Raw genomic sequence first — 27,087 nt, 5'->3', positions numbered from 1 at the left:
GTCCTTCCTCAGGGTCTTCACACCTGCTGCTCCCAGTTTTTGGAACACTCTTCCCCGGGTATCAGTGTGGTTGGCTCCCTCAGCTCTTCAGGCTCTGTTCACTGCTTATCACTGACATATTGGACATACAAAGTATAAAATTAGGGCTGGAGGTGTAGTTCAGTAGTAGACCACTTGTGCAGCATGTTTGAGCACCTGGGTTCAATGCCTGGAGTATGCAGGGCATATATCAGAATGTCTGAGGCCCTGGGTTCAATCCCCAGCACCAAAGGGGGAGAAAAACTGAACAACAACAAAAACCTATGTGGCCCGCATTATATTTCTGCAGGTGGCACTGCTCTGTATGTTTTGCTGGTTTATTGGTATGTCTCCTCCCTTTTACTAGGATGTCCGGGCTTTGGTTTTATTTACCACTAGATCCCCAGCGCCAGCACGGTTCCTGCCACACAGCAGGCCCTGGATAAATATTTGTGGACCGAATGAATGTACAGATCTTATTCCTGGTGACCTCTCTCTGGCATAAGGTCTCAGACATCCCCTCCTTCCACCTAGCACTCAGGCTTCCTCCCTTCCCAGGGTCGGCACACGGTGGGAGCCAGAGGGCAGAGTGGTTGGGAGCAAACCCAGAGGGCTTCCTAGAAGAGGCGGTGACGACTGTGAGAGGAAGCCCAGCCCAGTAAGAACTGTGGTCTCTTCCTCCAGGAGGTGGGCCTGGCTCTTTCCATGGAGATGGCTACCAGGCCCGCCCCCAAGACTGTGATGAAGCAGTTGCCATGGTGACCCCACGTCCCGGGGTTAGTGCGGCCTGTGCCAGCCGGATGCCCTTTGGGTGGAATTAGAGTGATGGGAGATAAAAATAGCAGCGAGGGAAGAGCTAAAGGCTCGGGCTCCCCATTCCCATTCCGCCTCAGCCAGGCTGCCCCGGCTCCTGTCAGTCTTTTCAATTCTTTGATTTGTTGTCCCACCCTCTCTAATCCGGGCACTCGAAGCGTCCCAGCCGCCCGGTGAGAGCCTCGGGCTCGTCGTCCCCAACCCTTGTCGCTCCTGCAGCTCCTTCGTCCCCTCGTCCCCTAGTCCCCTCGCTTCGTGAGTCTACCGGAGGGACCCCGACTGTCCGCGCTCAGGCTGCAGCTGCCGCGCTAACTGGCCGGAGCCAGTAACTTCGGGCCGCGGCCTCCAAGGGGCACTTAATGTTTGCCAATTTTACTGCAGAGCCCTAGCCCCCTTGCTCCTCCAAATCCCTAAATTTTAATTTTAATTCTTTTTCGGTACTGGGGATTTAACCCAGGGCTCTCACACCGAGCTACATCCCAGCCCTTTTATTTATTTTTAAAATTTTCTTTGGTACCGGGGAATCGAACTTGGGACCTTGCGCTTACAAAGCAGGTGGTGGCACCACCAAGCTAAATCCCTGGCCCTAATCTTTTTATTTTGAGACAGGGTCTTGCTAAGTCACTAAATTGCCCAGGCTGGCCTGGAACTTGCAGTCCTGCTTCATTTCGGTCTCCCAGAGTTCTCCAATTACAAGTGTCCGACACCACGGCTGGAGGGTTTTTTTGTTTTGTATGTATGTATGTATGTATGTATGTATGTATGTATGTGTGTATTTATTTTTTGTAGCAGGGATTGAACTCAGGTCCTTACTCTTGCAAGGCAGGCGGCGGAACCACTGAGCTAAATCCCCAGCCCTTGTTTTGTTTTTAATATGGTAAAGCAGGGCATGGTGGTGCACACCTGTAATCTCAGCATCCAGGAGGCTGAGTCAGGAACCACCAGTTCGAGGCCACCCTGGGTTACATAGAGAGAACTTGTCTCACAAAAACCAATGAATAGATAAATGGTAAAACAATACCTAACATAAAATTTACCATTTTGATCTTTTTTTTTCTTTTTCTGCAGTGCTGAAAAGGATTGCACCGAGGGCCCTGTTCACACTAAGAAAGTGTGTGCTTGCTGTCCTACATTCGTAGCCTTTAAAAAACATTTTTTAAAAAAATTTCAAAATGGTTTCCTGCTAAATTACCCTCCACTCCCCCTGCCTCAGCCTCTTGAGTATCCTGGATTACAAGTGTCCACCACCATGCCAACTCACTATGACCATTTAAAATGCACCAGTTGGGCTGGGGATTTAGCTCAGTGGTTGCGCCCCCTGCTGCGCAAGCGCAAGGACCTGAGTTCAATCCCCAATGTTAAAATAAAATAAAGTAAAGTAAAATGTACTAGTGCCGGGGATTTAGCTCATGGCACTGCACCTGCCTCACAAGTGCAAGGTCCTGAGTTTGATCCCCAGTTCTGCAAAAGGAAAAAAAAAAGTCATAGTGCTGAGTGTGGTGGTGCATGCCTATACTTCCAGCACCTGGAAGGCTGAGGCAGGAGGATAACCTGGAATTCAAGAGCACCCTGGGTCCAAGACCAGCCTCTCAAGACCTTATCTCAAAAAACCAAAAATAAGGACAATAAATAAATCCCAGCACTCAGGAGACCTAGGCCAGCCTGGGTTGCACAGTAAGTTCAAGGCCACCCTGGACTCTATAGCAAGACCCTGTCTCAAACAAAACAATTAATAATAAATAAAAATGCACTGTTGGGTGGTATGGAGCACATTCAAGATACTGTGCAACCGCCCCTAGCTTCCATCTCCAGAGGCTTTTCATCATGCCAAGCAGAAACTGTTCCCAATAGCTCGATCTTCCCTCCTCCCCCAGGTCCTGTAACCTCTGTTCTACTTTCTGTCTTGAAATCTGCTCATTCTAGTTACCTCATATCACAGTTGTGTGTCATATTTGTCCCTTGTGTCGCTTCTTTCAGTTACGTGTTTTCAAGGTTCATTAATGTCATTGGAGGTATCAGAATTCCATTGTTTGTTTGTTTGAGACAGGCTCTCATGATGTAACCCAGGCTGGCTGCAGACTTGAGATCCTTCTGCCTCAGCCTCCTGTGTGCTAGGATTATAGGCTTGGGCCACCATCCCCTGCTCATTTTTTTCCTTTGAGGCATTATTTGTACATGTGTTTTACATTCCTATGAAAAAAGAACCCCAAGAGTTTCCCTCCTAGGTGTTTCTGTCCTGCTTCCCCTCAGCCAGCTGTGCTGCCAGCTGTGGTCCTGATGCAGTGAAATGCGAACTAATGGGCCAGGAACAGATTATCTTCGAAGGTTTCTGAGTTTCCTTTCAGATCTGGGCCTTCGAATTCCCAGTCTGCTGGACCCGCCTGCGAGGTGTGAGACTTTTTTGGCTCTGTGCTCATCAGCTATTTCAAACTCACATGTCACCAAGCTTCAGCGTCACAATTAGGTGCTCCAGGATGGCCCTGGAGTGCACCCTAACGATCCCTTCGGCATCTGTCTGTCCTTTCAGCATTGTGCGTCCCCTTTCCAGCTCTGCCAGGCACCCGTTACCACCTCCCCGAAGCTTATCTTCCAGCTGTCTGCAGCTGCATAACAAACAACCCCCAAGCTTACTGTATGTGCTGGCTTCTGCAGGTCGGGGCTTGAGCGGGGTTCAGCAGGAAGGACTTGGAATTGGGAGGTTTATTAGCCTTCCTTCTCTCCCTGTGACAAAAGACCTGGAGAAATAACTTCTGGGGCAAGGTTCTGAGGTGTCTGTCCCTGATCAGGAGCTGGAGAGAGGCAGAACAGCAACGGCAGAGGAGGTGGCAGGGGAAAGCTGTTTCCCTCGTGGCTGCAGGAAGCAGAGAGTGGGGAAATTGCTGGGGACGAAGGAACAGGGGTGAGATAAGAGACCAGGGTCTCCCCCCATGACCTGCTGGCTTCAGCCTTGCACATTTCCTGTAATCCCATTCAACTGGATCCATCCTGGGCTTACACCACAGCCACATGCGAGCCCTTGTTATCCTCTCTCTTCCCTACGCCCGTCAGCAGCCAAGCTTTCAACACATGAGCCTCTGGGGGTTTTTTGTTTTTTGTTATTGTTTTTTGTTTGTTTTGTTTTTGGCACCTGGGATAGAACTCGGGTCTTTGCACTTTTGAGGCAGGTGTCGGAATCACTCAGCTAAATCCCTGGCCCTGTTATTGGTTTTTGAGCAGGGTCTCACTATGTAGCTCAGGCTGGCCTTGAACTCACAGCCACTCTCCTGTCTCAGCCTCCCAGGTGCTGGGATTACAGGTGTGCACCACAACACCTGGCTTGTGGGGCCATTTTGGTATTCCAGCCATCACAGGTGATTCTGGGGCTGAGGGATGGAAGTAGCAGGAGCAGCCCTCACAGGGCCTAGGGTCGCTCTGGCCCTTCCTGCTGACTCAGGGCCTTGGCTTTCACTGTGGTGGCTGCCAGCTGCCAGCTGAACCTCCTCACATCAAGGTGCGCAGAGCCTGCTCGAGGTCCCTGACTCTGGGGGGCCACGGAGGCTTCATGGCTGTGCGGTATTGGTTGGGACAGACATGAAAGGCTGCCCACGTCCAAGTGGAGGGAACTTTCCCCCCACACACTCAATGGGAGGAAGGTCAAGGTCAAAGTCTCACTGTAAGAACAGCGGGTGGAATGGAGACATTGTTTGGACCCTTGGAAAACGCACATTTCTCCCACTGATGAAATCCACTCTTTTTTTTGAGACAGTCTTCTATATAGTTCAGGGTGGCCTTGAACTCACTGTACAGCCCAGGCTGGCCTCTGACTTGCAGCAATCCTCCTGCCTCAGCCTGCCAAGTGCTAGGATAACAGACATGAGCAACCCTGCCTAATTTAAATCCACCCCTTCTTAAAATGTCCCCTTCCCTTGAGTCCTGGGGACCCTGGTCCTTTCGGCTACTCAAGAACAGCATCCTGGCCGGTCTTCCCTCTTCTCTTTTAGAATCTTCTAGGATTAAAATATGTTATGTACATGCACCAATTCTCCCGGATGAATGTAATCAATATATACTATTAGCGGGGGTTGGAGGTGCACATCTGTGGTCCCAGCACTGGGGAGGCTGAGGCAGGAGGATTGCTGCAAATTTGAGGCCAGCCTGAATTACAATAACGAGACCCTGCCTCAATAACTAACTAAATAATATTATGTACTACAAACATGTACTAATAAAAATAACAGTTTAGAAAAAAAATTAGAATCTTCTAGAACCCAAGTCATTCTCATAAGCTCGGAAACCTACTGTTGGATCGCAAGAACTGACTCCCAGCCACTCTCTCCCACATTTGGTTTTTCTCCACGGAGCTTCTGGCCATCTGCCCTGTCTCTGTTTATCACCTGTCTCTTGCACTGGAATATCCGCTCCACAAACACCAAGGTTTTGGCCTTTCTCCTCCACCACCATGTCCTCCGCCCTTAGGACAAAGCCGGGCATTGCAGGAAGGGCTCAGAAAATATTTTTGGGACAGTTTTTCCCCAGCAAAGCTGATAATAATAATTGTTGCCAGGTGCCAGACAGTTGACTGAGTGGGCAGTAGATATACCTGGCTTAATAATTTGCACTGCCAGGCATGGTGGCAAACATCTGTGGTCTGGACTACTTGGGAGGCTGAGGCAGGAGGATGGCAAGTTCCAGGTCAGCCTGGGCAACTTGATGAGAACCTGTCTCAAAATCAAAAATACAAAGGGCTGAGGATGCAGCTCATTGTGAAGCCATGGATTCCATCCTCAGTACTGAAGAAAAACAAAAACAAAAGACAGCTGCTCCCACCCAGTGTGAGGGATGATTCAGACTTTTATTTGATTTATTTATTTTAAAATGTAAAAAAATGAGTATATGTCTGCACCACACAATGAACATATTCATCGTGGGGTATTGTTACATATTGCATCTTGATCCTTTTTATTCACAGCTTTGAAATTATGAAATAAAGATACTTCCTTTAGTATCAAGTTTTTGCAACTTCTTAATTTTCCCTTTTTTTTTTTTTTTGGTATGGGGGATCTAACTCGGGACCTTATGCTTTCAAGGCAGGCAGCGGAACCACTGAGCTAAATCCCCGGCCCTTGCATCTTCTTCATTTTGATGGTGTATCTTACCCATTCAAACTAATACTGTACTTTTTTTTTTCAGTACTGAGGATTAAACTCAAGCCCTTCCCACTGAGCTCCATCCCCAGGCCTTTATTTATGTTTTATTTTGAGACAGGGTCTTCAGTCACCAAGTTGCCCCGGCTAGGCTCAAACTTGTGTCCCTCCTACCTCAGCCTCCCAGAGTGCTGGGGTTACAGGTGCTTGCCACCAGGCCCACTGACATTGTTATAAGAACTTGAACCCTGGGCGGGGGATTTAGCTCAGTGGTTTCACCACCTGCTGCGCAAGCACAAGGACCTGAGTTCGATCCCTGGTACCAAAAAAAAAAAAAAAAAAAAAAAAGAGCTTGAATCCTTTGCTAGTTCCAGGCCCTGCCGGCTGCCCCATTCCCCAGCCTGCACCCTCATGCGAGAACCTGGCTCGTTCCAGCCTCCTTCCCTACTCCTCACCCACCGTGGTCCTCATCTCCAAGGCCACATCTGATCCCAGTGCTTCAGAGTCTGCACTGCCTGGGGCTGCAGCCACATCCTTTGAATCTTCCTCTTCCTCCCAGATGACCCTTGGAGTATGGGATGGAAGAGGCCGGGGAGCCAGCGGAACTGGGCTGCGTGCAGGGGCTAGGGTGGAGGGAAGGCTTCCCAGGGTTGCTTAGTCAGCTTTCACTGAGCAGGGACACAGCAGGGACCAGCCCTGTCCTTGAAGACCTCACAGTCCCGGTGGTAGACAGGCAGTGCCTGAGGGCTCGAGGCTTTGGGATCTGGGCTGGGATGCGGGAGCCCCACTGTTGCAATCAGGGAGGGCTTCTTGGAAGAAGGGACACTAAGTCCTTCAGAGTCTACGACAACCAAAATAGTGTAAAAGGCCATCTCTTCAGCTGCTTCTCTTTGCTCCCTACGATGCGGTTTGACAGCCTTTTTTTTTTTTTTTTTTTTGACAGGGTGCTGCTGAATCACTAAGTTGCTTGGGCAGGGCTCGAACTTGCAGTCTTCCTGCCTCAGCCTCCCAAAGTGCCAGAATTCCAGGTGTGCGCCTGGGCACCCAGATGCTACTCTCTTCTCAACTCTTCCTCACCGGGGCTCCTCCTCCTCCCTCAGTTATTCTCGAAGCAGGGAACTCTACTAAAAGCCCCGGTTGTTTCCAGTTTCTTTCCTGCCCTCCCCGCGAGGATGTGGGCCCTCCTCACCCCGCGCCCCTAGTCAGGCCGGCCGCCCGCGGAGGCAGAGATAGGCGGTGTGAAGGAAGGAAGCGGAGGAGCAGAAGAAAGCGGGCTGGGAGGAGAGGCGGGCGGAGGGAGGGGCTGAGCGGAGGCTTGGGCAGCGAGGAGGAAGTAGGAGCCCGCCAGGGTCTGCCTGCCACCTTCCGGCTGGGAGAGGCCGGAGCTGAAGCTCCGGCTTGGCAGCCTCGCTGTGCCCGGCCAGGTCACTGCCCTGCGGCCTGCTCAGACCCCCGTTGTCCCTGCTTCCGCCCTGCTGCCCACGCCAGAAACTTTTTACGGGACGCTAGCAAAGGTGCCCCGAGGTGACTGAAGGCGCTTGGCTTGGGATGCGGTGGGACAGGAGTTAAGAAGGCTTCTCTTCTCCCCGCTTCCGCCCCTCGGGCTTCTCCGCCTTTCATCCCGGCCCCTTCATCCCCTCCGAGGCGCGTCTGGGGGCCCCACTCCCGCTCTGAAGTGGTCGGAGCAGACAGGAGGAGCCCAGGTCCTGTTTGAGCCTGCCGGGTGGGTACTGAGGGCGGAAAGGGGGCCAATTTCTCGTGATTGGTCGTAGAGACGTCTGTCATGTACAAGCACAGAGAAGTGTTATTCAGGGCATTCACAGGTTCTGAACCTTGTTGCTTTTTATTTACAGTATATTTTTTCAACACATGTTCATTGAGCATCTATTACATGCCAGGGATGTCTGGGTGTGGGGGATACAGCAAAAACCAACAGGGACAGCCAGGTGTGGCAGCGGCGCACGCCTGTAGTACTGGCACTTGGGAGGCTGAGGCAGGAGGATCACTGCAAGTTTGAGGCCAGTCTGGGCTACATGGTGGGACTCTGTTTCAAAAAACCAAACCAAACAACAAAAAATCTTGGCCTCTGTGTTCTTCCTCACGCTGTAGGGTGTACTTCCTTTCCGACTTTTGCTTGACCCAAGCTTGCTCTGCAGAGCCTATTTCTTTTCCTACCTTTAATAAAACATTGCTGTTAATCCCCCCCCCCCCAAAAAAACCAGTGGGGACTAAGTTCCCTCCTTCACTGGAGGTGACATTCTAGGGAAAATGGACAGCAGATCAATTAAATGACAAGTACGTTTTCCATTACATAGCAGGTCAGGAGGCCTGAACAATATCACTGATAGAACATAAAGTGAGAGGAGCTGGAGTATTGGAGACAGGGTTGAGGGTTTTTTGGTTTACTTTTTCTTTTCTTTTTTTGGTAACGGGGATCAAACTTGGGTCCTTGCGCTTGTGAGGCTGGCAGCGGAACCACTGAGCTAAATCCCCAGCCCTTAAGGGTTTTTTTTTGTTTGTTTTGTTTATTTGTTTTGAGACAGGATCTCACTGTGTTGTTCAGGCTGGCTTTGAACTCACTATGTAGCCCAGGCTGGCCTGGAACTCACAGAGATACTCCTGCCTCAGCCTCCCAAGTACTGGGAATACAGGTGTGCACCACCATGCTCTGTGGTAAAGGTGGCATTTGAACAAAGTGCTGAAGGAGGTAAGGGAGTGAGCCGTGGGATTATCTAGAATAAGTGTGGCAACCGCAAGTGCAAAGGCCCTGGGTAGGAATGTGTCTGGTGTCTCCTAAGGCCAGAGAGGGGAGATAGATGGGTGAAGAGGATTAAGTAAGGAGAGTGAGAGGCCTAGAGACTTCTAGGATATGGTCCAATTCCGCTTTTGGGATCATCGGGTAACTCAGTGGTACAATGCTTGCCTGGCATGCTTGAGGTTCTTGGGGTCAATCCTGCACTGGAAAAAAAAATTGGCCTTTGAGTTCTCATCTTGGATTCATTTTTGTCTCAGTGTGTGCTGGAGCTGGTTCTCAAGAATGGATTGCTGAACTTTTAGGAATTTCGCAAGTCAGTGCTTAGCTAGTACTAAAAATTAAATTATGCAAACTTTAAAGTAAATAACATATCTAAACAAAGTCAGTGCAGGGTGTGGTGGTGCACTCCTGTAACCCCAGCACATTGGAAGGCTGCAGCAAAAGGATCAAAAGTGCCTGCCTGGGAAACTTAGCATCTTAGTGAGATCCTGACTCAAAATAAAAAAAATAAAAGAGGGCTGGGATGTAGCTCAGTGCAAAGATCCTGGGTTCAATCCCCAGTACTGGAAAAAAACCCAAAACAAAACAAAACAGCCTGCCATGGTGGCTCCTACCAGTAATCCCAGCACTCAGGAGGCTGAGGCAGGATGATCACAGCAAGTTCAAGGCCAGCCTGGGCTGCATAGTGAGATCTTGTACACACACACACACACACACACACACACACACACACACACACACACACAGAGGAGAAAAAAATAAAACAAAGGTAATAAATACATAGCCGATATTTATTGGTTCCTAATTCTTTTTATTTTTAATTCCTTTGGGGTGCTGGAAATTGAACGTAGGCCTCCTGCCTGCAGGTGAGGCAGCTCCCTACTAGTGAGCTACATTCACAACCTGTTCTTCCTAATTTCCTTTTTTTTTTGGTACTGGGGAACGAACTTGGGTCCTTATGCTTTTGAGGCAGGCAGTGGAACCACTGAACTAAATCCTTGGCCCTTCTTCTTAATTCTTTTAGAACATTTTATGCTTGACCATGCTCTTGAGGTTAGTTGTGTCTGGAGGTGGAAATGACACATAAAGGTGGAACCTTGGTTTTCTCTTCCAAACTCTGCATTCAAGGATGTCTCTGGTAATGAAATCAGCCATGGTGGGAGTAAGAGCTGTGATGAAAAAATACAGTGATAGGAGCCAGAGATTTAGCTCAGTGGTTTTGCCGCCTGCTGCACAAGCACAAGGACCCGAGTTCGATCCCTGGTACCAAAAAAAAAAAAAAGAAAAAAAGGTGAATATTTACATTTTTAAAATGTGTTACAGTAAAAGATACATTGCCATTAATCGCCCTGGCTTCAAGCACACTCATCCCATTGTTCTTGCCCTCCCCCTTTTTTTTTTAATTGAGACAGGGTCTCACTATGTAGCCGAGGCTGGGCTTGAACTTGCTTCGATCCTCCTGCCTCGTCCTGCGTGCTGGGATGACAGGCATGCACCACCATGTCCACATCATTCTTTCTTCTTTTTTTCCCCAGTACTGAGGATGGAACCCCAGGCCACTGAGTGACACCTCTGCCCCCAGGGCACCCAGCTGGGGCCTTTCTTTTGTAAAGCTGTGTAGGGTTCCCTGCAGGGCCCTTTGTGATGTTGCTTCCAGTCTTTTGCTACAGCAAACAGCGCCCACATGCCAGCCTACAGTTGCGACATTAGTGATGTGGTGCTTTCCCAGGAGGCTGGGCTGTTCCTGCCCCTCGGCCAGAGTGCCAGAGAACACAGGCTGCTTCCACACTCGTCACCCGGAACCTCTGCTGAGTCCCCCACTGCTGCTGGGCTAGCCCTTCACAGTCTGGCCTTGGCCTTTGTCTTCCCAGCGGAAGGTGGCACCGTGACCTCGTCGTGACCCCTGGTCAATCTCACACAACAGCCGAGGTTCTGTTCCCTGAGTGGGCCGGGTCCCACCACTCTCATGGGTTCCCTTTCTCCTTCGGGTGCAGGGTGGGTTCCCAGGGCCTCCCCCAGCCTAAAGCCACTGGTCCAGGCCCTGTGCCAATTTGTCCTGTTTCTCTGTAGTGATTCTGAAAACTGATGGGAGCAGTCTTCAGGGCAATCTGGAATTGACTGGCTCAGCAGGGTGAAAAGTCAGCTGGCTTCAGGCATTTGAGCATTGCAGCGGGCCCAGCCTTAGCCTGTTCCTTCAGTTCCCTTCCGTGCCAGCACCTCCGGTAGTCCCAGCTGTTGGCGTGCTATGTTGATTTTACTGTGATCAAAATAATAATGAGGCTGGAGATGTTTTAACAATAAAATAAGATAATCGGAAGCATGGCATGCGCCTGTAGTCCTAGCTACTTGGGAGGCTGAGGTGGGAGGACCCCTTGAGTCCCAGAGTTCGAGGCCAGCCTGGGTAACTTGGCATCTCAACTGAAAAACCCAAATGAGGGCCAGTTAGCTCAGTGGCACTGCACCTGCCTTGAAAGTGCCAAATCCTGAGTTTGATTCCCAGTACCACACAAAAACACAAATGAAAGGGAAAAGCTATTGGTTTCTCTGTTGTTCTGGGTGGTTTATGCCCTTCCTCCTGCTTTGCTTTGCAGCCCCCAGGCCTGTGGCTGTTGGGAACATCAAGTCTTCAGAGCTCTTGGCTTCATTAATTTGCTGTGGGACGTGTGTGTGTGTGTGTGTGTGTGTCTGTGTGTGTGTTTGTGTGTTTTACTGGGAATTGAACGCAGGGCCTTTGCACTGAGCTGCATCCCCAGCCCTTTTTTGAATGAATGAACTGGTTTCTTTTTTTTTTTGGAGTACCAGGGATTGAACTTGGGACCTTGTGGTTGCAAGGGAGGCACTGGAACCACTGAGCTAAATCCCCGGCCCTGCCCCAGCCCTTTTTTATTTGGACACAAGGTCTCACTAGGTCACTAAGTTGCCAAGGTGGGCTCAAACTTGAGATCCTCTTGCCCCAGCCGCCCAGAACATTAGTATTATAGATAGGTGAGCTAGGTAGAAATATTATAGGCAGTCAGATAGGGCCAGGTACTCGAGAGGGTCAGGACAAAGGTGAAACATCCACAGCTGCACAGGAGACACATCGGCTGAAAACCAGGCCTCAAGATAAAGACAAGGTGACCAGCCCTACATGCTTCCTCAAAGAACGAACACTGGGCCTAATGAAGTCAAGAAAGACATCAGCCACCCCGCTGGGTGGCCAGAGACCTCTGGACCCACCACTTCCTAGGAGAATCTGTTCTTTCCATCCACTCTTGGTACATGACTTGTTGCCCAGTTGGACCACCATTACCTAAGTGACTGTCCTTGTAACCTTATTGGATGCTCATGGCTGTGGCTCACGTTGTACCCATGTGGGTTTCACCCTATAAAACTCCTCTGGAACGTGGGGTTCCCCAGGCTACACACTTGGATTCCCCTCCTGCCCCTCAGCAGCTTTCCTATCGATAAATATCTTCCTACTCTTAACCTTCGTTGTTCCTAGGACTCATTCTTCGATTTCTAGAGAATAAGAACTCGACATATCATACAGTTAACAGGTTGGGAGATATAATATCTGATGTTTCATCTCTGATATTATTTTCTGTAACACTAGGATTACAAACATGTGCCACCATGCCAGGCTGCTGTGAGATTGTGGGACCCAGTTTCCTCATCTGTACCAAGATAGGATTGGGCCCACTGGTTATAATGTACTCTCAAATGTCATGTTCCTGGGTCTCTTTTGAGCCTGAGCTGCCTTTTGCCCTCCCTACCTCGAAATGCTGGAACTTTTTTCCTAGGCCTGAAATGACTTTGCCCATGGCCTTTTAATAGCCACTCAGACTCCCTCCCCATAGCTAAGGTGCAAATTCTAACACCTCTCAATTCTCCCTTGAGGAGGCTGAGGCAGGAGAATGGAAAGTTAGAGCCAAGCCTGGGCATTGTGATGACTTCTTGAGACTGTCACTAAATGAAAGATAAAAAAGGCTCAGTGGTAGAGCGCTTGCCTAGCATGTGTGTGGTCTGGGCTTCAGTCCTGTGTTAAAACAAAACTCCAGGCCCAGGCCCCACTGTTGGCTCAGAAAGCCAGGCAGGTTTTTTTGTTTTGTTTGTTTGTTCTGTTTGTATTCTTTTCCCCTACGTCTAGTCAGCTCCCAGGAGGGGAATCTACTCTGGGGCTCCAGTAGCCCCAGGCAGTCTGTGGCAAGTGTCCCCAACTCAACATGTCCTGGTTCTTCATGGGTTGCTGCCCTGGGTGGGGGGTGACACCCACAGAGACGCTGTGAATAGGCTGAGTGTCTACTCTGAGAACCGGCTCTGGCCAGGGCCCTGTCTCCCCAGTGTTCCTGGACCCCAGCAGGGACAGTTCTGCTCCAACCCCACCACTGCCCACACTTTAGGGCTGTTTTCTGTCTGAGCTTCTGGCCGGGGCTCCCCAAAGGGAAGGGTTGATGTTCCAGCCATGCCCACCCCTCCCGCAAGGCCAAAGCCATGGTGAAGGCTCCCACAGGGCCTTTGTCCCCCCACCTTTCCTAAGTCCCTCAGGAGGACCTGGGCCTCAAGACTGACTCCTCCCCCAGGTCAGCTAAGAAGTGGGTGCCCCTCCCCCACGCCATTCTCCTTCCCGCCCCCCTGGGAAGCATCAGATGTCTTTCTAGCCAGGTCATCCTGGCCAGGGACACCTGTGGGGTTCCCAGGTGAGCCAGAGTGGGGATGGTGCTGCCGCCCTGGGGAACTGCCCCCTCCCCTGGCTGGGTTAGGGGAGGTGGGCTGGGCTGTAGGACACCTGGACTCCTCCAGGTGCAGAAACCTGAGTGACAACAGTGTCACAAGCCACCAGGGCCTGACAGCCTGCAGTGCAGGTGGGGGGTGGGGGAGGCCTTCGGAGCAAAGCCGTCAGACAAGCCAACTCTTAAATAAATCATGAGGATGGGAGGAAGGACAGGGCAGGGCCTCTCCAGTTCCCCAGGCCAGAGGCGGATGCGCCTGGCCCTCTGAGCTCCCTGTGCCTGAGGGTCCCCACCACCGGAGCCACCTCCTTTCCTTCCTGCTTCTGAGTCACCCCCATTCCTAGCGTTCTCATTGTGTGCCCGGCTCTAGGCACACAGCAGCGGTAGAGATGCCCCCCACCTCACCGCCAGTCCAGTGGAGGGGGCAGACCTGTTCCCAGACAGTGAGGAAGACAGTGACCACCCTGGGCAGGCAGAGCTGGGAGGGGCGCGTCCAGGAACCTGGGGAGGTCTAGCCAGGGGCCCGAAGCACTCCGGGGAGCCCCAAGTGGAAATCTGAAGATGGGAAACAAAGACAGCAATGTAAAGGGCACAGAAGCAATGTGGACGGTTGAGAAGGCCAGAAGGTGACCATGTGGAACTGGTAGACCAGTGTTTGTCACGTGGCTTTGAACCTGGGACACTTGATAAGCAGTAAGACGTATGCGCTCCTAGCAGTGCAGTGTGTGTGCACATACACACAAACATTTTTTTGGTTTTGGGGGGCGTTTTTTGATACCGGGGATCGAACCTGGGACCTTGTGCTTGAGAGGTAACCGGCAGAACCACCGAGCTAGATCCCCGGCCCTGTTTTTGTTTTTTGAGACAGGGTCTTGCAGTGTAGCCCGGGCTGCCCTCACATTTGGGGTGATCCTCCTGCCTTGCCCTCCTAGGTGCTGGAATTACAGGTGCCACCACACCCAGCTACAATGCATATGGTTTAAACAAAAATTTCACAAAACAATGATCAGTTCTGCAGTGCCTCCCAATAGTTAATATTTTTATTTTATTTTATTTAGTACTGGGAACTAAACCCAGAGCTTTTTGCTAAATTTAACTGCTTAGTTGAGATTCACTAATTTATTTCATACCCTAGGTTGAAATAAATACGTTTATTGATTGACATTTTGAAAGTGTTAAAGGACAAAATACAACTTAGGAGTCTTTTTCAGTACTTTGTATTGAACCAAAGGAGCTCCAAGACACAAAGCCAGGAGTCTTTATTTTTCTGTCTTCTTCTTGTTTTGCTTTTGTGACACTGAAGATTGAACACAGGGCCTTCACACTGAGCTAAATCCCCAGCCCTTTTTATTTATTTTAAAATAGTGTCTCACTGGGTCACTGAGTTGCCCAGGCTGGGCTTGAACTTGGGGTCCTCCTGCCTCAGCCTCCCAGAGAGCTGGGATTACAGGCATGCATCACCACACCTGGCTAATTTTTAAATTTTCATACAGAGTCTCACGAAGTTGTCCTGGCTGGCCTGGAACTTTTAGTCCTTCTGCCTCAGCCTTCTGAGTAGCTGGCATTATAGGCATGTGCCACCTCACTCAGCTTTAAGGAACTTAATTGATCTCATTTAGGGATTCTAGAATCAGGCAACATTGGATTCCATAAAATAGAAAGAGTGTTCATATAGACTGAGAAGAAGAGATTGCTTCTATAGAAAGAAAAGGGCTGAAAAAGCCAGGAGTGGTGGTGCACACCTGTCATCCCAGCACTCAGGAGGCTGAGGCAGGTGGATCACCAAGAGTTTGCAGCCAGCCTGGGCTACATAGTGACTTCAAGGCCAGCCTGGGCTACATAGTGAGTTCAAGACCAGCCTGAACTACATAAACTTCATGTCTCAACCAAAGAAAGAAAGAGAATATTGAGGCTGAAAAAAGCAGAAACAGAAAACAAAAGGTGCACTGGTGATCCAAACTTACTTTCTTTGTAGGGCAAGGCCAGGGAGAGAGCAGTAGATAAATAACTGCTGACCATGGCCTTGCTGGAAGTGGCTGTGTAAGGATTAAGGAACAGATGTGTTAAGCCAGAGGAAGCTTCATTATCTCTCCCCAGGAAAGCTGTCTGTTTGGGAAATTGTGCTATTTCTCTTTCCCCTGATTTCTCTGGCGAAGCCCATCCGACCTCCAGTGCTGCTTGACAAAGTTCCAGCTGGGGAAAAGGAGGGTGGAACACATCGTACCCTCAGGTTTTATTTTTTCTTGCCATAATGTTTAAAATTGTTTCTCTGGTCACAGGAGTCATTGTGTTTGTGACTAATACCAAACTCTCCATAAGGCAAATTGGCAATGATGTATTGAAATCTGACCTGGCTCAAAAGTCCCAAATTCCAGTTTCTCTTAGTTCTATTACCTCATCTACTTCTAAAGAAACCTCTCCTAAAACTCCCCCTGTTTTCCCGCTACTATAACTCCCTCTCTTATTGCTGACGTTCTTTTTACTAAAGGGGTCTTATGAAGAAATTAGAAGGACAGACTTTAGATGTAAGTAATAGTGGGAAATGAGAAATGGAGAGAAAGTTAAGACAGGCAAATACATTAAGGGGGCAAGTTATTCAATATTTCTCACAGTGCTGAAAATATTTCCTGCTCGTGAACTATGAACCCGAATGACACTTAGGTAGGATAAATAGAGGTATAGGAAAGTAGAGAGCTAATAGCAAACTATATTAACTATTGTGCAGTTTCTCAAGGGCTAGCTGGTGACCACAAGTTTGACATTTAATTAATTAAATCTTGCTTGTACCCCCGCTGATATAGAGATTTTGATTAAGTTACATTTTGTTCCGCTTAGGTATGGGAAAATAAGGGGACAATTGTAATTTTTAAGAAATGTATTCATGATGTTCAATGAAATGAATCAGCTTAGAAAAAATATACTGTTTAGCAAAAAATAACTTTTACCTCACTAGATATTGCTAAGGCAACCTAAAATGTAAACATGTTCCGCCCAATGCCTCTTAGCTATTGCTTAAAGATATAAAAATAAATCAGACCCTGAGACTTCTCAGAGGGAACCTGAACATTGCTTGTGAAGGTTCTTTTCTCATCATTGGCCCAGGACCTCTCCCCTTCCTACCCTACATCGACTGCAGCTGGTCTGCGGCATTTCTCAGAAGGCCAGGTAGAGACTTCATTTCTGCTTGATGATATGGAGCTTTAGCTTGAGTGACTCCACTGCTTTCCTTGGTGCTTGTTTGTTTGTGATGCTAGGAACTGAACCAAAGGCTCCAACATGCTAGGTAAGTGCTCTCTTGCTAGCTACAAACCCAGCTCTGTTCATTCTTATTTTTGGTGGAACTGGGAATTGAACCCAGGGCCTTCACACTGAGCTAAAACCCCACCCTTTGGTATTCGTTTTATATTTATTTATTTATTTATCTTTTCTTTCTTTCTTTTTTTTTTTTTTGGGTACTGGGGATCAAACTTGGGAACTTGCACTTGCGAGGTAGGTGCTGGAACCACTGTGCTAAATCTCCGGCCAAGTATTTGTTTTATTTTGAGACAAGGTGTCTTCAGGTTCCCAAGTTGCCCAGGCTGTCACGAATTATCCCACAACTTGTCATCCACCTGCTGGGTTGCAGTTGTGCATCACTGTGCCCAGCCTTTTATTTTTATTTTTTTCTGGTGGTACCAGGGATTGAACTCTGGGCCTTTCCACTGAGAAAAAATTTGTTTTTTCTTTTTGGTACCGGAAATTGAACTTGGGACCTTGCGCTTGCAAGCCAGGTAGCGGAACCACTGAGCTAAATCCCCAACCTCCTTTTTTCATTTTTTAAATTTTGAGACTGAATCTTGCTAAACTGGCCAGACTGGGCTTGGACTTGCAATCCTCCTGCCTCAGCCTCCTCTAGTACTGGGATTACAGGTATGTGCCACCACACCCGGATTTGGGAACATATTTCTTAAAAATTGTTTTTATTAGTACATATTTGCAGTTTACGTAATGATTACATTCATTGTGGGGAGTAGGTGCATGCATATAACACATCTTAGTTCTTTTTTATTCCTTCCCCCTCCCTCCAAAAAAATATATTTTTGTACATGTTTGTAGTATATAACGATCACATTCTCAAAGGGACTTGGTATATGTACACAACACATCACAATTTCCTTTAAAAAAAATGTGGGGGCCAGGGATTTAGCTCAGTGGTTCCAGCGCCTGCCTTGAAAGCACAAGGTCCTATGTTAAATCCCCAGTACCCCCCCGAAAAAACTCAGTTCCTTCCCTCCACCTCCTTTCCCTAGTCTCTTGGTTCCCTTCCCATATGCTAAAGATCCATCTCACTATTACTTATTTTTTTGGGGGGGGGGTTTGGTACTGGGAATAGAACTTGGGTCCTTGCACTTGCACAGCAGGCGGCAAAACCACTGAGCTAAATCCCTGGCCCTAGCTATTACTTATTATCCATCTTTATTTTGCTCTTGTTGTAGCGAGGGAATAGATTTAATACAGGACACATAATTTACAGGATTATTTTATAATATTCACCCAAAAGGCAAGTGCAGAGGAGTGCAGGAGATCTGTCGACATGCTAGAGACCTGAAGAATCCAGGCCTGGATCCCACAGCAGTGTCCTGCACAAGTCCAGCTAAAGGCTGAGAGCTCCCGGCAGTGTCCCATGCAAGTCCTTATTGAGGATCTGCACCGGGAAGGCTCCAAGGCCAGCAGTGGAAGTAGAAAGTGTACCCCAGCGGGGTGAAGAGTCTGTGCCACCAGGCTGAGGGATCCACACTGGAGCCAGGAAGTGACACTCAAAACAGAGACCAGAGCTCCCCTGAGAACAGCAGCTGTCCCCAGCCACGCAGGACTCAGCTCCTCCGAGGATGAGAGCACCCCAATTTGCATCAGGAAAACCAGCCTCAGGAAGTTTCTCCAAGAAAATCAATGACCAGTGATCTTCCTCTTCAGTTCTCTTTTCCTGCCATCGGAAGCAATCCTCAGGTGGGTTTTCCATGCCCACAGCCACGCTGATTCACTTCAGCTGGGCGTTCCAAGTTGACTGTTAATCCATCGCAGCTCTTTACTTATATTTTGGGTTTCTCCTATAAGAGAAACCATTTGATATTTAAGATTAGGTCTCTGATTTATTTCACTTAACATTATGGTCTCAAGGTGCATCCATTTTCCTACAAATGTCTCAAGTTTATCCTCCTTTATGGCACAACAGTACTCTATTGTGTATAAATACTACATTTTCTTTATCCAGTCATTTCTTGATGGACATATAGGCTGCTTCCAATATTTAGCTATTGTGGATTGTGCTGCTATAAACATGGGTATGCATGTAATATTTCTTTAAAAATTATTTTTGAAAAAAAATTTTTTTGTGTGGTGCTGGGATCAAATCAAGGCCCCATGCATGCTAAGGACACACTCTTACCACTGAGCTACATCCTCAGTTTGTGAGTTCCTCTTTGCTCTTGGGTTACTTAGAAGTACATTGAAGTTTCCAAATATGTGTGGATTTTCCAGATGTTTTTATTTATTTCAAGTTCAATTGCACTATGGTAAGAAAACTTTTTTGGCATTCTTGGGAATTGAACTCAAGGCCAGTGTCCTGAGCTACATCCCTACCCCTTTTTTACTTTGAGACATGGTCTTCGTAGGTCAATAAATTGCCCAGGTTGGGCTCAAACTTGAGATGAATTCCTTTGCCTCAGCCTCTCAGAGAGCTGGGATTACAGGCATGCACCATGATGACATCCACATCCGGCAGAAAACATTCTTCACGTCATCAAATCTTTCTGAAGCTGACATTTACGACCCAGGAGGTGGCCTAAATAAATGCTCATTTGCACCTGGAAAGCATTCAGCTGGGATTTTGGGATTTTTTTAGACAGGGTCTCTGAGTCTCACTATGTAGTTCATTCAGGCTGGCCTTGAATATATTGAAAAAAAGTATTTTTCGCAGTAATAGAAATTGAATCCAGGGCCTTCACACTGAGCTGAATCCCCAACCCTTTTTATTTTTTTTATTTTGAGACAGGGTCTCCTAAATTGCTAAGTTGTCCAGGCTGGGCTCAAACTTGCAATCCTCCTGCCTCAGCCTCCTAGGGACCTGGGATCACAGGCGTGTACCACCACTCCCAGTGGGAACATATTTCTTTATCTTTGGTCAAGCACCAGAGAAAGTAGTGGACTTGTATTTGACAGCAATGGTTGTAAGAAAAATCCGTGTCTTGAAGCCCTACATTCCTGCTCAGAGATGTGACACCGTAGTAGGAGGGCTGAGACTGCCCGAGTTTTCCAGCTATGAGTGATGTGTACTTCCTCCAGTGCTCTGGGCAGAATCCAAGAGAGGGAAAGGCTCTTCACTGGTTACTTACATTTTTCGTGGTGCTGGGGATCGGATCCAGGGCCTGACACACATTACACATGTTATGCACGTGCCCCACTGGCCAGTGAGCCAGTGTCCCCAGCCCACTGTCACACTTTAAATCCTCCTTCTTCCCTCACCCTGCCTTCTTTCCTACTTCTCTTCTTCCCTTCCTATCTTTGGTCTTCTTTTCTAGCACATGCAGTTAAATTCCAAAGAGTTAAATATGCACTAAAATGGATCCCTTTCCATCCCACACATCAGTCTCATTTCTCTGCTCCCAAGATTCCCTTTAGAGCAGAGCTCTTCAAAAGCACTGTCCAGGCAGGCCTGGTGGTCCGCACTGTTATCCCAGTACTCTGGGAGGCTGAGGCAGGAGGATCATGATTTTAAAAGACCGTGTCTCAAAATGAAAACTAAAAAAGAGGTACTGGGGAGTGAACTTGGGGTCTGCAGCACATTGAGTTACATTCCCAGCCCTTTTCATTTATTTATTTATTCATTTTATTTTGAGTCAGAGTCTCCTGAAATAGTCACTTTCTAGTTGATCTCAACCAGTCCCAGCACTCACATAGCTTATCTTTACCCAGAGCTCCTGGGGTTGGCTGGACAGGGGTGCTCGGGGTTATCCAGTAACGAAGCCCATGGAAGTCACTGTAGCTGGCATCTGAGAGGACATGGTGATGATGTAAGCAGAGACCCTGTGAGGGACAAAGGAACAAACTCCTGGTGCCAACATTTGTGTTTTCCCCTGAGGGAGTTAGGGATTTAGGGTGGATTTTTCCATCTAGAGTGTTGGTGCATGCCTGTAATCCCTGCTCTGGAGGTTGAGGCAGGAGGATCCCCAAGAGTTCAAGGACAGCCTGTCTCAAAAAATAAAAGAGTGGTTTTTTTCCTAAAACCCATGACTCTTCACTTGGGCTTACACATGCTGGATAGGTAACTGAAAGCAGACAAAGCTTGGGCTTCATTTCATGAAACTCTGGGTGGTGTCTTTCTCAGCTCTGCAATAGGCACGTTAGTCACTTAAGGAGCATTTGTCTAAAGTCAGCAAAACAAGGGTCATCAGCCCTCACGGTTAGGACACCTGGAGGAGGCTTGCAGGAATGGTCAGCTACCCCCCGGAGTGCCCATTGCCCCAAACCTTTTCTCTGTGAATTTGGGCTTTGGCTTTATTTCCATTTTCACTACAGCAGGGTCCTGCCAGCAATGTAGCCCCAGGTGTGCTGTCTCTTTGGAGGTGAGACCAGATCAAGATCTGGAGGCAGGGAGGTTGTCCCAGGTCACCTGGGGCCCTAAGTTCATCACAAGTTTCCTGATGAGAGACAAGGGAGCACATTAGACACAGAAGAGGAAGGTTGTGCTGCAACCAAAGAACCAAAGAGTTTGTAGGCACTGTGCAGCTGTGTTCTGTTTTTTGTTTTGGTTTTGAGACACTTTAATATGTAGCCCGTTCTGTCCTTGTAGGCTCAAAGATCCTCCTGCTTCAGCCTCCCAAGTTGCTGAGGGACTATAGGTGAGCACCACCACACGTAGATTTAGTTTTTTTGTTTGGTTTGGTTTGGGTTTTTGTTTGTTTGTTTGTTTTTGGTTTTGGTACTGGGGATCGAACTTGGGACCTTGTGCTTGCGAGGGAGGTGGCGGAACCACTGAGCTACATCCCCAGCCGTGGTTTTGTTTTTTTGAGACAGGTTCTCACTATGTAACTGGCCTTGAACTCACAATGGAGCCCAGGCTGTCCTCAAACTCACAGCAATCCTCCTGCCTCAGCTTCCAGAGTACTGGGGTTATAGGCATTGCCACCACACTTGGCTGGTTTTAATCTTCTTTATTTTATATACAGATTTTTTTTTTGGTACTGGGGATTGAACTCGGGACCTTGCGCTTTCTAGGCAGGTGGCAGCACCACTGAGCTAAATCCCTGGCCCAGTATGTAGATTTTTTTAGACAGGGTCTCACTTATATAGTTTGGACTGGGTTTCAGCTCATTATGTATGTAGCCCAGGCTGACCTCAAACTTGCAACAGTTCTGCCTCAGCTTCCCAAGTGCTGGGATTACAGGTGTGCACTACCATGCCTGGCTTCTTCTTTTCCTTCTCTTCCTCCTCCTCCTCCTCCTCCTCCTCCTCCTCCTTCTTTTTTTTGTACTGGGGATTGAACTCAGGACCTTGCGCTTGCCAGGCAGGTGCTGTGTGATGAGCTAAATCCCCAGCCCTTCTCCTTCTCCTTTTCCTCCTTCCCCTCCATCTTCTTCTTCCAGTTCCCCTTCTCCTTCTTTGTGATGCTAGAATGGAACCCAAGCGCACTACGTGTCACTGAGGCACCGGCCCCATAACTTTAGCCTTGGCGCTGATTTCCGTCTCCCTGCTCCTCCCCCTGCTCAGCCTTGCTTCTTGTCAATTTCCCCCTTGAATTTTCTACTCCAGTCAAATCCAATGATTTGCATCTTCTCCGATTATCCAAACCTTTCTCGCCTGCAGGCTTTTGTTCCTGTTGTGTCCTCTGCCTGTGCCCTTCTTCCCCTTCCTTCACTGACATCCTTAAATTTGGTTCTGGCCAGGCGTGGTGGCACACAGCAGCATCAACGGGAGGCTGAGGCAGGAGGATCACTGCCAGTTCAAGGCCCACCAATGCTACGTTGGGAGACTTTGTCTTAAAAACAAACCGAAGGAGGGCCGGGGATTTGGCTCAGTGGTTTCGCCACCTGCTGCGCAAGCCCAAGGACCCGAGTTCGATCCCGGTAACAAAACAAAACAAAATAAAACAAAAAAACCCCAAACAAACCGAAGGAGGGCCGGGATTTCGCTCAGTGGAGCCGTGCTTGCTTCATAAGCACAAGGTCCAGAGTGCGATCCCTGGTACCGGAAAAACAACAACAACAACAACAAAAACCCTAAGGAAACAAAAAACAACAAAAAGAAGAATAATAGCCATTTCACAGGTGACCCAGCCTCCTCCTGGCCTCTCTCACCGCCTTCCCAGAACACAAGGCCTTTTTTCCCAGTGGTGAAATTGGAATATGGGTATGAGGTAGGGCCGGATGGGAGGGAAACTGGCTGAAACCTGCCACATTTTCCTGTCCGGGCCTGGGCGGGCAGTGGGCTGGGCAGTCCCAGCCAATCCTGAGCCAGATCCTCCGACCGTGCCCTCCTGGCACCGCCCACCGCACGCTCGGCGGAGGTACTGGGGTCCCGGGGAAACTCCCTCCCTCACCTCCCAGTCTGGCACCCATGGCGGGGTGAGCAGTGAGTACCCTCAAAGTGGACTGTGCCCACGTTGTCCAACTGGCTCAGGCCGGGCTTGGATTCCCAGGAGGGTCGCCAGGAACTTCTGTGGCCAAACACCTGCTGGCACCGCACCTGAGGCCCAGCTGGGTCCCATCCGGGCCTCCTTTTGTCCAGAGGCCTCGGTTCTCAAGACTGCGGGTCGGTCCGGGGCAGGGCACCCAGCTGGGGCACTGAATCCCTGTCTGCTTTGGGGAGCACCCTGCAAGAGGTCTTTCTCCGCAGGATCCTTTGTTTTAGTTTTGAGCCAGGCTCGTGCCAAAGCGCCCAGGTGGTCTCCATCCCGTGGGCACAAGCCGTCCACTTGCCTCAGCCTCGGGGTAGCCAGGACTCCAGCCGAGTGAGAGCTCGCCAGGCAGAGACTTTGTCTGCAAAAGGTCATCACAGCTTGCCCCAGTGGCTCAGACCTCTAACCCCAGCTACTTGGGAGGATCAAAATTTTAAAGCCAGCTGGGTAATGTAGCCAAAATAAAGTAAAAGGCCTATTATATTATATTATAGTGCATTTTAGTTAATTCATTATCTCTATGAAGTTATAAAAGTAGCAATAGATGATTAGGAATTAATGCATTTATTTTAAACCCAGATCTGTTTCTGAGTATGTGGTTCATGCTGTTGTGAAAATGCTTTACCTTTTACCTTTGGCAGTTTGTAATGATTTCCTTTTACCATTTGTGGCCCAGAGAGCACTGATGTATCATCTCAAACACAATAAACACGCTCCTGAAGGCATAAAAAAAATAAAAATAAGCCAAGAGTGATGGCACATCCTTGCCTGTAGTGTCAGCACTGGGGAGGCTGAGGCAGGGGGATCATTGTGAGTTCACCATCAGCTTGGGCTACATAGCAAGACCCCATCTCAGAAAAACAAAAAGAAAGAAAGAAAGAAATACAACAAAAAAGGGCTGAGGATTCAGCATTCTCCAGATCCAATCCCCGGGGGTCATTGTTGCTTTACAATACCTGGGGGGAGGGGAGTAGAGTGTTTTCTTTCTTTAGTGCTGAAGATGAAACCCAGGGCCTCACACATGCTAGGCAAGTGCTCTTGTTTTGAGCCCCGGCCCCAGCATGGGGGTGACATTTGTGGCGCTCAGCCAGAGCACTTTATTTTTTATTTTATTTAATTTATTTATTTTGGTACCAGGGCTCCAACTTGGGACCTTGCACTTGAGAGGCAGGTGGCAGCACCACTGAGCTACCTCCCTGACCCTAGAGCACTGTATACACACTTCCCTCTGATCACCTCTCCACCTCTATGAAATCATCCCCATTTTGCACTGCGGCAAACTGAGCTCACTGAGGCCAGAGAGCAAAGTGATTTGGTCCCTTAGCCACGGAGCATCTGAGCCCATGAAAGCAGAGTCTTCGGTGCCCATGCTGAACTTCAAAGTCTCAGATTCCTTCCTCAGTGTAATCACTTTTAGTGGTTTCTTAGAATTCCTGCAGCATTTATGTAGTCTAGGCTGGCTTTGAACTCACTGTGTAGCCCAGGCTAGCTACAAACTTGAGGTGATCCCCCTGCCTCAGCCTCCCAAGTGCTGGGAATACAAGTGTGCACTGCCACTCCTGGCTCACTTTTGCTCACAGGTGATATGGTGCCAGTCTGCACCATCTTCCTTCTTCCTTCTTAGAAATAGACACATCTTAGCCTGTACTTCTTTTTTATTAAGTTTATCAGTACATTTTAGGTATACAATAGAGTTGCATTCATCGTTGGGATCTTGTACCTTTACGTGATGGATCTTGGTTCTTATTTTTTCCCTATTCCCTGCCCTCCCTTCGCCCCCTCCACCCTTCCCTATTTACAAAGGCTTTGTTTCCATTTTTTCCTTTTCTCATGTTTTTTTCATTTCCCTTCTTTCCTTTCCCCTCCCCTTCCCACTTCCCCTACTCCTTTAGACCTTTTCTTCCTATTTCAATTATCAATTATACATTTCAATCCTTATTTACACTTTTAGATTTTCACACCAGAGAAACTATTTGGTATTTACACATGTGTGTCCTATTTATTTCACTTAAGAGTATTCAGCCTCTACTTGTATCTGTGGGTTTTAAAAAAATCTATTTGCTAATTTTACCGATCTATTCACATGAGACTGTTGTATAAGCATTGTAAATTACTACAGAATACATTTGACTCATCTGGATGAGAAAGCAGGAGTTGCTGGCAAGCATTTCTGGAACAATTCTCATCCTTTTAGCTATAAAAATTGAGGAAAAGGGCTGGGGATTTAGCTCAGTGGTTCTGCCACCTGCCTTGCAAGCACAAGGACCCAAGTTCGATTTCTGGTACCAAGAAAAAAAAATTGAGGAAAAGACTGTTACAATCTCAGCTGATAATATATGAAAGCTTTTGGGGAGTTCAGACATTGCCTTCTGGATCAATTAGGAGGACTTTGTTTTGTTTTTATGAGACAGGGTCTGGGTATGTAGCCCAGGTTGGGCTTGAACTCACAGTGATCCTCCTGCCTCGGCCTCCTGAGTGTTGGGATTACAGGCGTGAGCCACTGCACCTGGCAGCAGTACTTATATCTCTGTTTTTTCACCTTTCTTTGGCCTTCACTGTGTACTCAAAATATTAAGAGTCCTTATGCTAGGAAAATACAAAAAGGGCAAACAGCTCCCTTCTTAAAAATATTTCTTGACTAGGGTGTTGGTCAGTGGTAGAGTTTAACATGCACCAGCACTTGGGTTCAAACCCTGGCATCAAAAAATTACAGACTGGGCATGGCAGTGTACATGTATCATTTCAGCTACTCAGAAGGTTGAGGCAGGAGGATCCCCAGTTTGAGGCCACCCACTTAGCAAGTCCCTGCCTCAAAATAAAGAAATAAAAATTGCTAGGAGTGTGGGCCAGTGGCAGAGCAATGGCCCAGCATGTGTGGGGTCCTGGGTTCAACCCCCAGCACCACACACACGAACAGGAGGCAGTGCATAGGTGCTGGGAAACATTATACCATTTTACATGAGGGACTGGAGCATCTTCTGAGGTTAAACCAATGGATGAATCTTGGAGACCATCCAAGGTCAGCGTCACACATGGGGTATCTCCTGGTATTTAATGCTCTTGGCATTCTGCTCTGTGCATGTGGTTTGTGGAATTGAAGGAATTAACTACTGAATGGATTGATGCCCAGCTGAGGACTTTGGACCTCACTCTGCAGGAAGCCATGGAGCTGTCCAGAGGAAGGGGACAACTAGGTTAGATGTGTGCTTCGGGACATTCCCAACTCTTCAGCTCTGTGGCTTTGCATGTGTCATTCCCTTTGTCTGGAATAGGCTGTGGATGAGTAAGTTTTTCTTACTCTAATGAAATACCTGAGGCTGGCTACTTTATTGCCTTTTCTTATTTTTTATTTTGAAGTCACCAAGTTGTCCAGCCCGGGCTCCAACTTTTTTTTTTTTTTCTTTTTGTTACTGGGGATGGAACTCAGGACCTTCCACTTGCAAGGTAGGCTCGGTGCCACTGATCTAAATCCCCAGCCCCCAGGGGCTCCAACTTTTGATCCTCCTGCCCTAGCATCTCAGACAGCTGGGATTACAGACAGGAGCCACCAAGCCCAGCTCCATTTCCTCATCAAGCCACCTAGTCAATCTAATCTAAATTAACCATCTCCCAGGGCCACAGCCCTAAGGATGATACTTAGATTAAGTTCCCCACCTCTTAACACCATCCCATCACTGTAAGTCTTTGGGGGATCAAATCCCTGCCTGAATTGGGGACAAACTATTTTCTTTTTCTTTTTTTGTTTTTTTGAGACTGAGTCTTGCTATATAGTTCAGGCTGCCCTTGAACTCACTATGTAGCCTAGGTTGGCCTTGAACTCTTGGAGATCCTCCTGCCTCAGCCTCAGAGTGCTGGGATTACAGGCATGCGCCACCATGCTCAGCACAAGGGGACAAACCATTTTCAACCCACAGCAGTCTGACTTCTTTGTGTTCCAGCTGGACACCTTCTCCTCCCCAAGGATCCCCTGCCTCCCATCCCTGTTACTGTGTCATCGCTATGAGGGTGGCTCTG

At 48.3% G+C, this 27,087-nt stretch overlaps 1 long non-coding RNA gene across 1 annotated transcript; it reads left to right on the top strand.

Moving 5' to 3' along the window:
• The first annotated feature begins 16,318 nt into the window (after nucleotides 1-16,318).
• Nucleotides 16,319-23,816, top strand: LOC147821352 (uncharacterized). Its single transcript, XR_015447142.1, has 2 exons — nucleotides 16,319-16,704; nucleotides 17,962-23,816. It is a non-coding gene; the product is annotated as an uncharacterized LOC147821352 (long non-coding RNA).
• Nucleotides 23,817-27,087: the final 3,271 nt, after the last annotated feature.

Source organism: Heterocephalus glaber, unplaced genomic scaffold (assembly GCF_053883595.1).
Source record: "Heterocephalus glaber isolate CG9 unplaced genomic scaffold, H.glaber_assembly_v1.0 deba00001744, whole genome shotgun sequence".
NCBI lineage: Eukaryota > Metazoa > Chordata > Mammalia > Rodentia > Bathyergidae > Heterocephalus > Heterocephalus glaber.
Note: the sequence above shows the minus strand (reverse complement) of the source record. Positions and strands in the feature narration are given on the sequence as shown.